The following is a 10,783-nucleotide window of genomic DNA, read 5'->3' as shown; positions in this document are numbered from 1 at the left end:
TAAGACCACAGATGTTGAGCTGATATGTAGAGGCCTTGAGAGAGACCAAGAAACAGAGTACTCAGTTCAGCTGTGTCTGTATTCCTGACTTATAGAAATTGTGAGATATAAATGTGTGTGTTTTTAAGCCACTAAATTTGGGGATAATTTGCTGTGAAGCAATAGACAACTAATACATGAGCCAATCGTTTAAATAAAATGGAATAATAAAAAAATCAAATCTAAAAGAAAACAGAGAATCAAGAGACAGAATCACAAAAAATAGCTACTGAGGTGGTAGACTTTAATTCAATAACATTAATAATTGTACATATTCTAAATGGCCTAAACATACCAATTAAAAGCCAAAATTTAAAAACAATATAGGCTTTTTACCCAAAATATACTTTAAATATAACATGGACACATTAAAAGTAATAGCATGGAAAAAGATATACCATTTAGGGACAATCAAAAGAAGACTGATGTGGCTATGTTAATATCAAACTAGAGTTCAGAACAAGAAGCATTACCAGGAATAGAGATATTATAGGTCATTACAGTTCTAAATATGTATTCACCTTATAACATTATATGAGAATAGCATTACTATGATACCAAAACCAGACAAAACATTGCAATAAGAGAAAACTATAGCTCAACACCCATCATGAATATAAAGGCAAAAATCCTCAACAGAATAACAGCAAGTCAATTCTAATAATATACAGAAAAGGATGTCACATCATACCCAAGCAGAGTTTATCTCAGAAATGCAAGGCTTGCTCAACATTTGAAAATAAATCAATAGAATTCACCTTATTATAGTTGCATGCACTTCTCTCAAGCCCCCAACTCTCCCTTAATCCCTGGAAACCACTCATCTATTGTCCATTTCTATAATTTTCCTATTTCAAGAAGGCTATATAAATAGAATACAGTATATAACCTTTTGGGACTTTTTTTTCACTCAGCATAATTCTCTGGAGATTCATCAGATTGTATGCATCAATAGTTTCTTTGCATTGCTGAGTAGTATTCCACAGTTTAGTTATTCATCTGCTGAAGGCTATCTGGATTATTTTCAGTTTGGGGCTATTACAAACAAAGCTGCTTTGATTATTCATGTACAGGTTTGTTTTTTTTTTTCTAATTTCATGAAATCAAACTTACCTGCTTTGGATTCTTTGCTTAATCCTCTGTCATGAAGACTTTCTTCTATATTTTCTTCTAAACATTTTATGGTTTTACATTTAGATCCATGATCCATTTTGAGTTATCCTTTTTTCTTACTGCTTCATTATTTTATTCACTGGATCATTTTACCTGGAGTCTCTTTACACCTTAACATGCAATGAACATTTGAAAATAAGCCAATTATACCCATCTTATTTTTTATTCAAAATCATAGACCACTGTTACAGTTTGATGACACTGCCCCAAATGAGATGGTCAGAGCCTTGCCTGCAGCCCAGGAACCCACATATTCTCACCACGAGTCACTTCTGTAATAAGTGGATGAGTGGCTGTGCTGTTTGCCGCTCTGCTCTTTCCCCTTTGCGGTGTCTTTCACGGCCACTCTGGGACATGACTGCCATGCTACCACCACACATACCGGCTTGCAATCATGATCAGACCAATGCATCCAAAAACCCGGGCTCAGACTCTCCCTGCTCTTTCAGCTGGATGTACTATACGAGACTGCCCATGTGGCCGCAAGGTGCAAGGGGGGCAGTGCAGCTAGCGCAGATGATGCGGGTGACCCACTTGCTCATGTGCCTTGTGTTCTCCGGTCCTGCTTGGTCTTCCTTCCCAGATGCGGCATTTCCATCTTATGAGAGTCTGCTGCAGGTATTCTGACTAGATAGGTTCAACAGAACTCTTTTCATAAAGTGAAGTTTCAGATTCACAGTCTTTAGTGCTTCATTACCATGCAGTCTGTCTCTTCCAGGTCCCCAAAACATGTTGGAGCTATTTCTCAAACAGTGTTTTATTTCATGCTGTAGACATAAATGTATAATTCTATTATAGTTTATAATTCTATGATGGCGTGTGCTAAGCTTTTCTTAAGCTTCACAGTACCTCTTTTCCCACTGAAAGTATCTCCAACACCATAGGGCCTTCCAAAGCTTAGGACCCAAGCAACACGACTGCTTACACCACAGCCTGGACCTACTGCAGAGCTCTTTTCTGCACTGGGTCACGAGGTCCCATTCAAAGTTGGCAACCCTTCTATGTCACCTAATACATGGACCAGGTCAACATTCCTTGGTGAAAAATGTATTTCCTCTAGAATCAAAGAAGCCTACCACGCATGTGCTTCAATTTCTGTGGCAAAGGATTCAGTACATGTTTGTTTCCCGCCCCCCCCCACCCCCGCTTTGTTAGGGATATCTTGGCATATTTCTGAACAGTGGACCCTAAAAACATCAGTGACGTTTTCTTCATTGGAATCCTAAAATCTTCACTAAAAATTCAAGAAAGTCTCTGAAACTTTGCAGTCTATTTTAGACACTCTGAAGCCCATGTGCATTGTCAAGGCTTTCAGAGTACTAGCCCTCGGTTGTTTGACCTGCCTGATCAGCATTATTAATGTTAATGGATCACTGTGAGGTTTTGTGGGATGACCAAGCAGTCTGATTCTCTTTGTACTATAATATAATGAAAGGCAGGAAAGTTAACATAGCCCTAAGGCAAAACTAAATGAATATTGTCTGCCCTGCATGAATGCAACTGTCTCTGACCCTTTCTGATTAAGATGGAAAAAAATTCATTTGATGCATCAATAGCTACATATCATGTTCCTGCTCCACCAATGATACTTTTCTAGCACAGCAGCTGAAAACTGGGCTACTATTTGGTTAAGTCTGAGGTAGTTGACAATCATTCTCCAGGATCCATCTAGTTTCTTCAGGGATAAGACTGGTAAATTTAAAAGAGGCATGATAGGAATCACCATCCTCAAATCCTTTAGATCTTTAATGGTGGCACTAATCTCCACACCTCTCCCTTCATCCCATAGAATATAATCTTGCTTTTCAAATTTAGTATCTTGGCTGGGGAAAGGGGGAAGTTTCAGACATATCCACTTGTCCTTCCCCACTGAGACCCTTACCACAAAGGACAAGGATCCAGTATGCAGATTACTCCAACCACCATGTATAGCAACTGTATATCTGAGGACTATGGAAATGACCATTGAGTAGTTTTCCAGACCTTAACCAGGATTCCATTCATCACCTGGTCCCGAGATGCCCGTACTCTTTGGAGTGCTTTGAAGATGTTTTGGAGCTCCAGATATTCAAGTAAACTCAAAACACAGTATGTCCAAGAATCCTGGGTATTCTTCTTTCCCCATTTATCCCAAAAAGGTTCCCCCATGTCTATGAATTCTTTATTAAGTATAGTCTTATGTTTCAGCACCTTGATCAAACACCTTCAAAATCCAATCCCTGGGGTATGCTCCTTTCTCATGACACTGCATGCTAGCTAAGTCCTAGAGCTCCTATGTATAATCTCTTTCCTACCTTATCTCGCCTAGCTCTTTTCCAGTTGGCCTAGTAGCTGGGAGAGGAGGTGAGGGCAACTCCTGAGGACACACACTGCCTTGAAGAGGGGCTTCTACAACACCCTGAAGCACAGGGAAAGGGTAGACTACCTTACAAACGCCAAGGGAAGGGAGTCTGCAGAGCCAACACCTTCTGGGAACACCATCCAGATAGTGCCATTACATATTCCAGGGCCTCAGATTTCTCCAGCCTGGGCCCTGACTTTGTCACAGCAGACCTGCCTTGACTGATAATTTATTCATCTCTGGAGCTCTGCAATTTTAGCTCTAAGATCCTATTTGCCACTTAACAAAGTTTGTTCTTCCACTGCAACAGATAAAGACTTTTCAATAAACTACCAGAGAGATGCACTGGTCCTTACATTTATTCTTTAACTGTTTGTTAATGGACATAAAGTTTCTTACTATCCTGTCTGTAGGGTGTTAACACAGCATAGCAGTAATCAGACAACTGAGCTATATTTGAGGCATTATTCACCCTGTATCTTTCAAATGCTCGGGTCAACACACTTGCCAAGACATTTACCTCACTGTGAAGTTTATCCAAGAGACCTCAGGTGAGATCTTTAAGACTAGGACCACCACCATGTGCCAGAAACTATCCATATTGCACATACCATTCAAGAAAGAGTGTTGTTGCCATGTTGATGCTAAGTACACCATCCCAGTGCCCCATCTTGCTGCCTACTTTATCAGACTACTCCTGACATCACCAGTTCTTAAAAACAGAAGCCAAGATGAAATTAGATGTGCAAGTACTTACTGAAGAAATGCCTGTGAGGGAAAACGGAGAGTCGGGGAGGCTAGGAGAGCCATCCCACCTTGACAAAGGACTGATCTCTGCAGGAGAAAGGGGTAAGGAAAGAGAGTTGGGTAGGAAAAGTCTTAGATTCTCTCTCTCTGCTGTGGTTCTAAGAGAGTTTCAGCAAGGCAAATGGGGAGTCTTTAAGGCCCATTTCACAGAAATGTGCCTGCCTTAATATCCCCACCATGCTTAATGACTGGCTATGAGCAAATAATTGGGAAACAAGGGCCTCATGCAAACGCAGTACTCGATTTGCAATGCAGTTCAGGTAGGCCATCAATTGTGTCCCCCACGGTAGAAAATCTGAGAAGCATAATTACATAGATGCCATAGGTATCTGGGCCCTGACTCAGGAACTTGGGTAGCTACTTCAGTGGCACACCATTGCCCTTCAAGCATTCTGTAATAAAAGGTGCACTAGTGTGCTTCCACCTCCATCTCCACAGGCTTGGCTCCCAAACTCAAAACTAGTCTATCATCACTGTGCACACTTAGTCACTCAGTCGTATCCAACTCTTTGCGATGACTTGGACTTTAGCCCACCAGGCTCCTCTGTCCATGCGATTTTTCAGGTGAGAACACTCGAGTGGGTTGCTAGGTCCTTTTCCAGGGTATCTTCCCAATCCAGGGATCAAACCTGTATCTCCTGTGTGTCCTGCATGGCAGGCAGCTTCTTCATCCACTGAGCCATGAGGGAAGCCCTTATTCCATGGGTCGAGAACAGTGAGACAAACTAAGCTTGTATCCAGCACTAGACTCATGTGATCTTCCCAACCCAGGGATCAAACCCAGGTCTCCCACACTGCAGGTGGATTCTTTATCAGCTGAGCCACAAGGGAAGCCCAAGCATACTGGAGTGGGTAGCCTATCCCTTCTCCAGCAGATCTTCCTGACCCAGGAATCAAACTGGGGTCTCCTGCATTGTAGGTGAATTCTTTACAAACTGAGCTATCAGGGAAGTCATGTCAAATAAATACGGACACACTTGATAAATTAAAACAGACTATTATGTCAAGTAGTATAACTTAACATAAATATCAACCTACATTGGAGCATCCTCATTTACATTCATCATAAAACTTTATGCAACATAAATTGCAGTGTAAACAAGTAAATGTCTCATTTTACAATGATTTAAATTGTATAAACCAAAATTTGAAGCTTTACCCAAGAATTTAGCAGCGAGAACATTTGCCCAGTACACTCCAAAGAAGTTGCATGACCCTCCCTGCTAGGGGACCTTTGGATACTGCATGGCAGGCAGGGCCCATTTATTCAGGCAATGTGTCCTTCAACTAGAAGCAGATGGATTTGGTAAAGACTCAACAACCCTAGGCTGCTCTACTCTCATGACGTAATTAACTTATAACTAACACCATGAATTATTTTACAACCCTTACATCTTGAACCACTTCATGAGAATTCTATATTATCACCACTCTATAATGCCATTGTAAGAGAAATGAGGAAGCTCACCCTCTCAGTACACTCAAAAAAATGCACATCACTGTTATCATCCTGAATTTAAAAAGGGGATCTTTACCTCAGGGGTAAAGCAACAGTTAGAACTGTACATGGAACAACAGACTGGTTCCAAATAGGGAAAGGAGTACATCAAGGCTGTATATTGTCACCCTGCTTATTTAACTTCTATGCAGAGTACATCATGAGAAATGCCGGGTTGGATGAAGCACAAGCTGGAATCAATATGGCTGGGAGAAATATCAATAACCTCAGATATGCAGATGACACCACCCTTCTGGCAGAAAGTGAAGAAGAACTAAAGAGCCTCTTGATGAAAGTGAAAGAGAAGAGTGAAAAAGTTGGCTTAAAGTTCAACATTCAGAAAACTAAGATCATGGCATCCAGTCCCATCACTTCATGGCAAATAGATGGGAAACAGTGGAAACACTGACAGACTTTATTTGGGGGGGCTCCAAAATCACTGCAGATGGTGACTGCAGCCATGAAATTAAAAGACACTTGGTCACTGGAAGAAAAGTTATGACCAACCTAGACAGCATATTAAAAAGCAGAGCCATTACTTTGTCAACAAAGGTCCACGTAGTCAAAGCTATGGTTTTTCCAGTAGTCACGTATGGATGTGAGGGTTGAAAGATGAGCACTGAAGAATTGATGCTTTTGAACTGTGGTGTTGGAGAAGACTCTTGAGAGTCTCCTGGACTTCAAGGAGATCAACCCAGTCCATCCTAAAGGAAATCAGTCCTGAATAGTCACTGGAAGGACTGATGGTGAAGCTGAAACTCCAATACTTTGGCCACCTGAAGAACTGACTCACTGGAAAAGACCCTGATGCTGGGAAAGATAGAAGGCGGGAGGAGAAGGTGACGACAGAGGATGAGATGGTTGGATGGCATCAGCGACTCGATGGACGTGAGATTGAGCAAGCTCCGGGAGTTGGTGATGGACAGGGAATCCTGGTGTGCTGCAGTCCATGGGGGTAGCAAAGAGCTGGACACGACTGAGTGACTGAACTGAACTGAATTTACTCAGGGAAAGAAGCAAGGATTGTACATGGACCTTGATGATGAGAAAACATATTTTTGTCTCCTCCCTCCGACATTTTTAGCTCCAGTCTTTGATACAATTTAGGGAGAGAGACTACATCAGCAAAAAGCAGAACTGCTGTAGGCACTAGAAGATTACTACTAACACTGAATAGAAAAACAGGGACTTCACTGAAAAACACTTCTAAATTATTTTCAAAGTTCTAAATCTCTCATTTATCCACTTAAAAATGTATCTAATTAAGAGCCTAGAAAGGAAAAGAATGTCTTTGATCTCTATCCAACACTTCTCCAAAATACTCTATATTATAATATAGAATTTGCATAAATTTACTAATTTTCCCTCAGATTAAAAGATGGCTTAAATAACTATTAAACATCTCAAACAATTTCTATGTAAATGGTAGATTTTTATCATAATTGAGAAATTTAGAAAAAGTGAGGAAGCCAAAAATAATTTAAGTGAATCCAAATTTAACTTAATTAAATCGATATGAAGAGATAAATAAAACAGTGGCTGCAGATTCATTATTAAAAGGGAAAAGTTGGCAATTTTAAATGCATGCAATTATACTGATTTGCTAATTTAAATTTTATGTAAAATATTAATTTTAATGAGTATGGAATAAGTATTAATTCTCAAAATAATACCTGTATGCATATAACAACATTTAAAATTTTTATTAATTTTCAAAGAAACACTAATTGATAAAAAGCATAGTTTCTTCTGCTCAACTGTTAAAGTTCTAATTCTAACAAACCATATAATTATGACAAGTTAAAATTCCATCTTTAAACTCTTCATAATCTTCTTTGGTAAACAGATCCAGAAATAGGTTAAACCTAAATAAAAGATGACAAAATTGAATTCTTATTAATATAAAATGTCATAATTAGTAGTTACTGAAAAACTGTAACATTTCTAATACAGCAAAGCAACAGTTAGCCACTCCCTGCACTTACTGTTTTGATAGCTTTTTCTTTCTCTATGTGGGCTCATTTGCTCAGTTCCAACTCTCTGCGACCCCATGGATTGTAGTCTTCCAGGCTCCTTTCTGTCCATGGGGCTAATCCAGCAGGCATACTGAGGTGGGTATTCTCACCAAGGGATCTGCCCGACCCAGGGATCAAACCCAGGTCACCTGTATTGCAGGCAGATTCTTTACCATCTGAGCCACCAGGGAAGCCCCCTTTTCTAGTTGACCATAAAAAGCTTCTGATGGACTCAATGTGTAACTCATATATTTTCTTCTCCTCCCCAGTTCCTGTCAATACCCTTGGTGACTTCCACAGTCCCAATTACAAGAACTGTGCCACAAAACACTATACCACAGGCCTTTATCACCAGGCCACTCCAGTCACTCACAAGCAAAGTCATTGCAAGGATAGTCACTGTCAATACTTGGAATTTTTGCTTTACTTCTACGTGTTGGAACTCTGAAATACATGCTCACAGCTTTTCATCCTCCTATGCTGTCACTGAACAAGGTCAATGCCCTCCTCAGCACTCAGCCCCTTTGAGATCAGTCCCTTGACCTCCTGCAAGCTTCATCTGCATCCCCGCTCTCGATCATTTCTCTCATCACTCCTAATTATGCCCCTAGGATCCCTCTTGGAGAGCCTGAGACTTCCTCTTCATCCTAGGCTCTGCCCGACATTGGGTTCTCAGCCCTCTCCTCTCCCTCCATCCCCACACTGAGGTTTCATCTGCACCTACTGCTAGAACTGCATACACTTTTTGTAGTATAGGTATCACACAGGCTCCGACACTTCCAGTTGCTTACAGTTTTCACCTGAGTACCCACTGCTTGAAATCCTACATGCCAAAATAAAACTAAGTAGGTTCATCAAACCAACTCTTTCGACTTCCTTATTTCTCACCTACTCATTCTCAAACCGTAGTATCTTCTGCATAGTTCCCTACATCTAGTCATTTGTCTCCTCTCCACTTTTCAAGTGCATTTTACTTTTTCCTTGGACTGCTATTACAATCCCTAGATTTTCTTTTTCACCTTCTGTCTTGCCTCCGTTCCACTTTTTCACAAAATGACATCAGATTCTTTTTAAAATGCACACCTGATTAATCCACTGCTTTGAAATGTCCTATATTGACAGTGTACAAGATATGTGCATAATGTCTTATTATCTTTCCATAAAATACTTACTAATTATAAAAGGAAAAATAGTAACTATGTATAGTAGAGAACTGGACATCTTAACCAATAGATCAAAGTTAACATCCTCAACAAGAGATAAATGAAGACCACATCATTCCTGATGTGAAGTTCTGAGAAGAAAGTAACATTACTTATATAATGTACCAACCAAAGATGAAAATATGAATCAAATCAGGAGAATGTATCACAAAGTCCAGACAGATAGACTGAAAAATAATTGGCCTACACTCTTCAAAAGTGTCAATATCATAAAAAACAAAGAAAGACTGAAAAGTTGTTACAGATTAAAGAATACTAATCTGCCTGCAGTACAGGAGACCTGGGTTTGATTCCTGGGTTGAGAAGATCCCCTGGAGAAGGGAATGGCTACCCACTCCAAGCAACTTATGGACAGAGGAGTCTAGTGGGCTATAGTCCACGGGGTTGCAAAGAGTTGGACACAACTGAGCAACTAATACATTACATTAAAGAGACATTACAATTAATATGATACATGACCCTTGATCAGATCTTCTATAAGGAAAAAATCCCATTAAGGACATTAATGGCACAAGAAAAAATTGGAATATAGACTACAGATTTTATAAAAATTTTATATCAGGGTTAAATGTTCTGAATTTGATAATTATAGTGTGGGTGTAAAAATAAAGACGTCCTGGCTCTTAGGATAGACACACTGAAGTATTAAGGGGTAAGGCTCTACACACATCCACAGAGAAATAGGAACGGGGAGTAGGATAATGACAAAGCACATGTGGCAAGATGTAAAAATTGGTGAACCCCAGCAAAGTGTATTGTGAAGGGCTTTGTATTCTTCTTGCAATTTGTATATACATTTGAAATCACTTAGAATTCATTAAGAAAACATTCCATGTTTCTTCATTGCCTACTGAATTAAGTACAAATTCTTGGCCAAGTATCCAGGTGAGCTCATTTGAAACAAAGTTTCAGTATACTGTATACCCTTCTTTACTATGACTACTTTAAATAGGCTTAATAAAACTGTACATTCCTAAACACTTTCTTGGACTCCATGAATTTGCTGATGTCCATATACTCCCTTCCCCCACATTCTCACTTATAAAAGTCTAATTTCTCTTCACCAAGCCCATCTTACTTACCTTTTCTACTACTTTCCAAACCCTACCAAACTGGGTGTAACCTATCCCTAAGAACTGAAAGAGTCCAGATGATTAAGTAAACCAGGGCACAACTGGAAGAAAAAAAAAACTACAGGGGATGACATGATCAGTTTAAGCCATGTGGCATTTAAAAGTAAACGTAGAACAACCTAAAGAAATTCAGAGGTACTTGACCAGCAGTCAGAAGTGAAATAGATATTTAAGGGTCACACACCCAGAAAGAGTAACTGAGCTACAAAACAGGTGAATTATCTCAGAATAAGTATGTAAACAGAGAATGTGCGTGCTTAGTTGCTTTAGTCATGTTCAGCTCTGTGCAACCCCAGATGGATAGACTGAAAAATAATTGGCCTGCACTCTTCAAAATTGTCAATATCATAAAAGACAAAGAAAGACTGAAGAGCTGCTACAGACTGAAGAATACTAATGTGCCTGCAGTACGGGAGACCTGGGTTCCATTCCTGGGACTGTAGACCGCCAGGCTCCTCTGCCCATGGGATTCTCCAGGCAAGAATGCTGGAGTGGGTTTCTATGCCCTTCTCCAGGAGATCTTCCTGACCCAGGGACTGAACCTGCGTCTCTTA

Source organism: Ovis canadensis, chromosome 16 (assembly GCF_042477335.2).
Source record: "Ovis canadensis isolate MfBH-ARS-UI-01 breed Bighorn chromosome 16, ARS-UI_OviCan_v2, whole genome shotgun sequence".
In the NCBI taxonomy this organism is placed as follows: Eukaryota; Metazoa; Chordata; class Mammalia; order Artiodactyla; family Bovidae; genus Ovis; species Ovis canadensis.
This window is presented reverse-complemented; position numbering follows the sequence as displayed.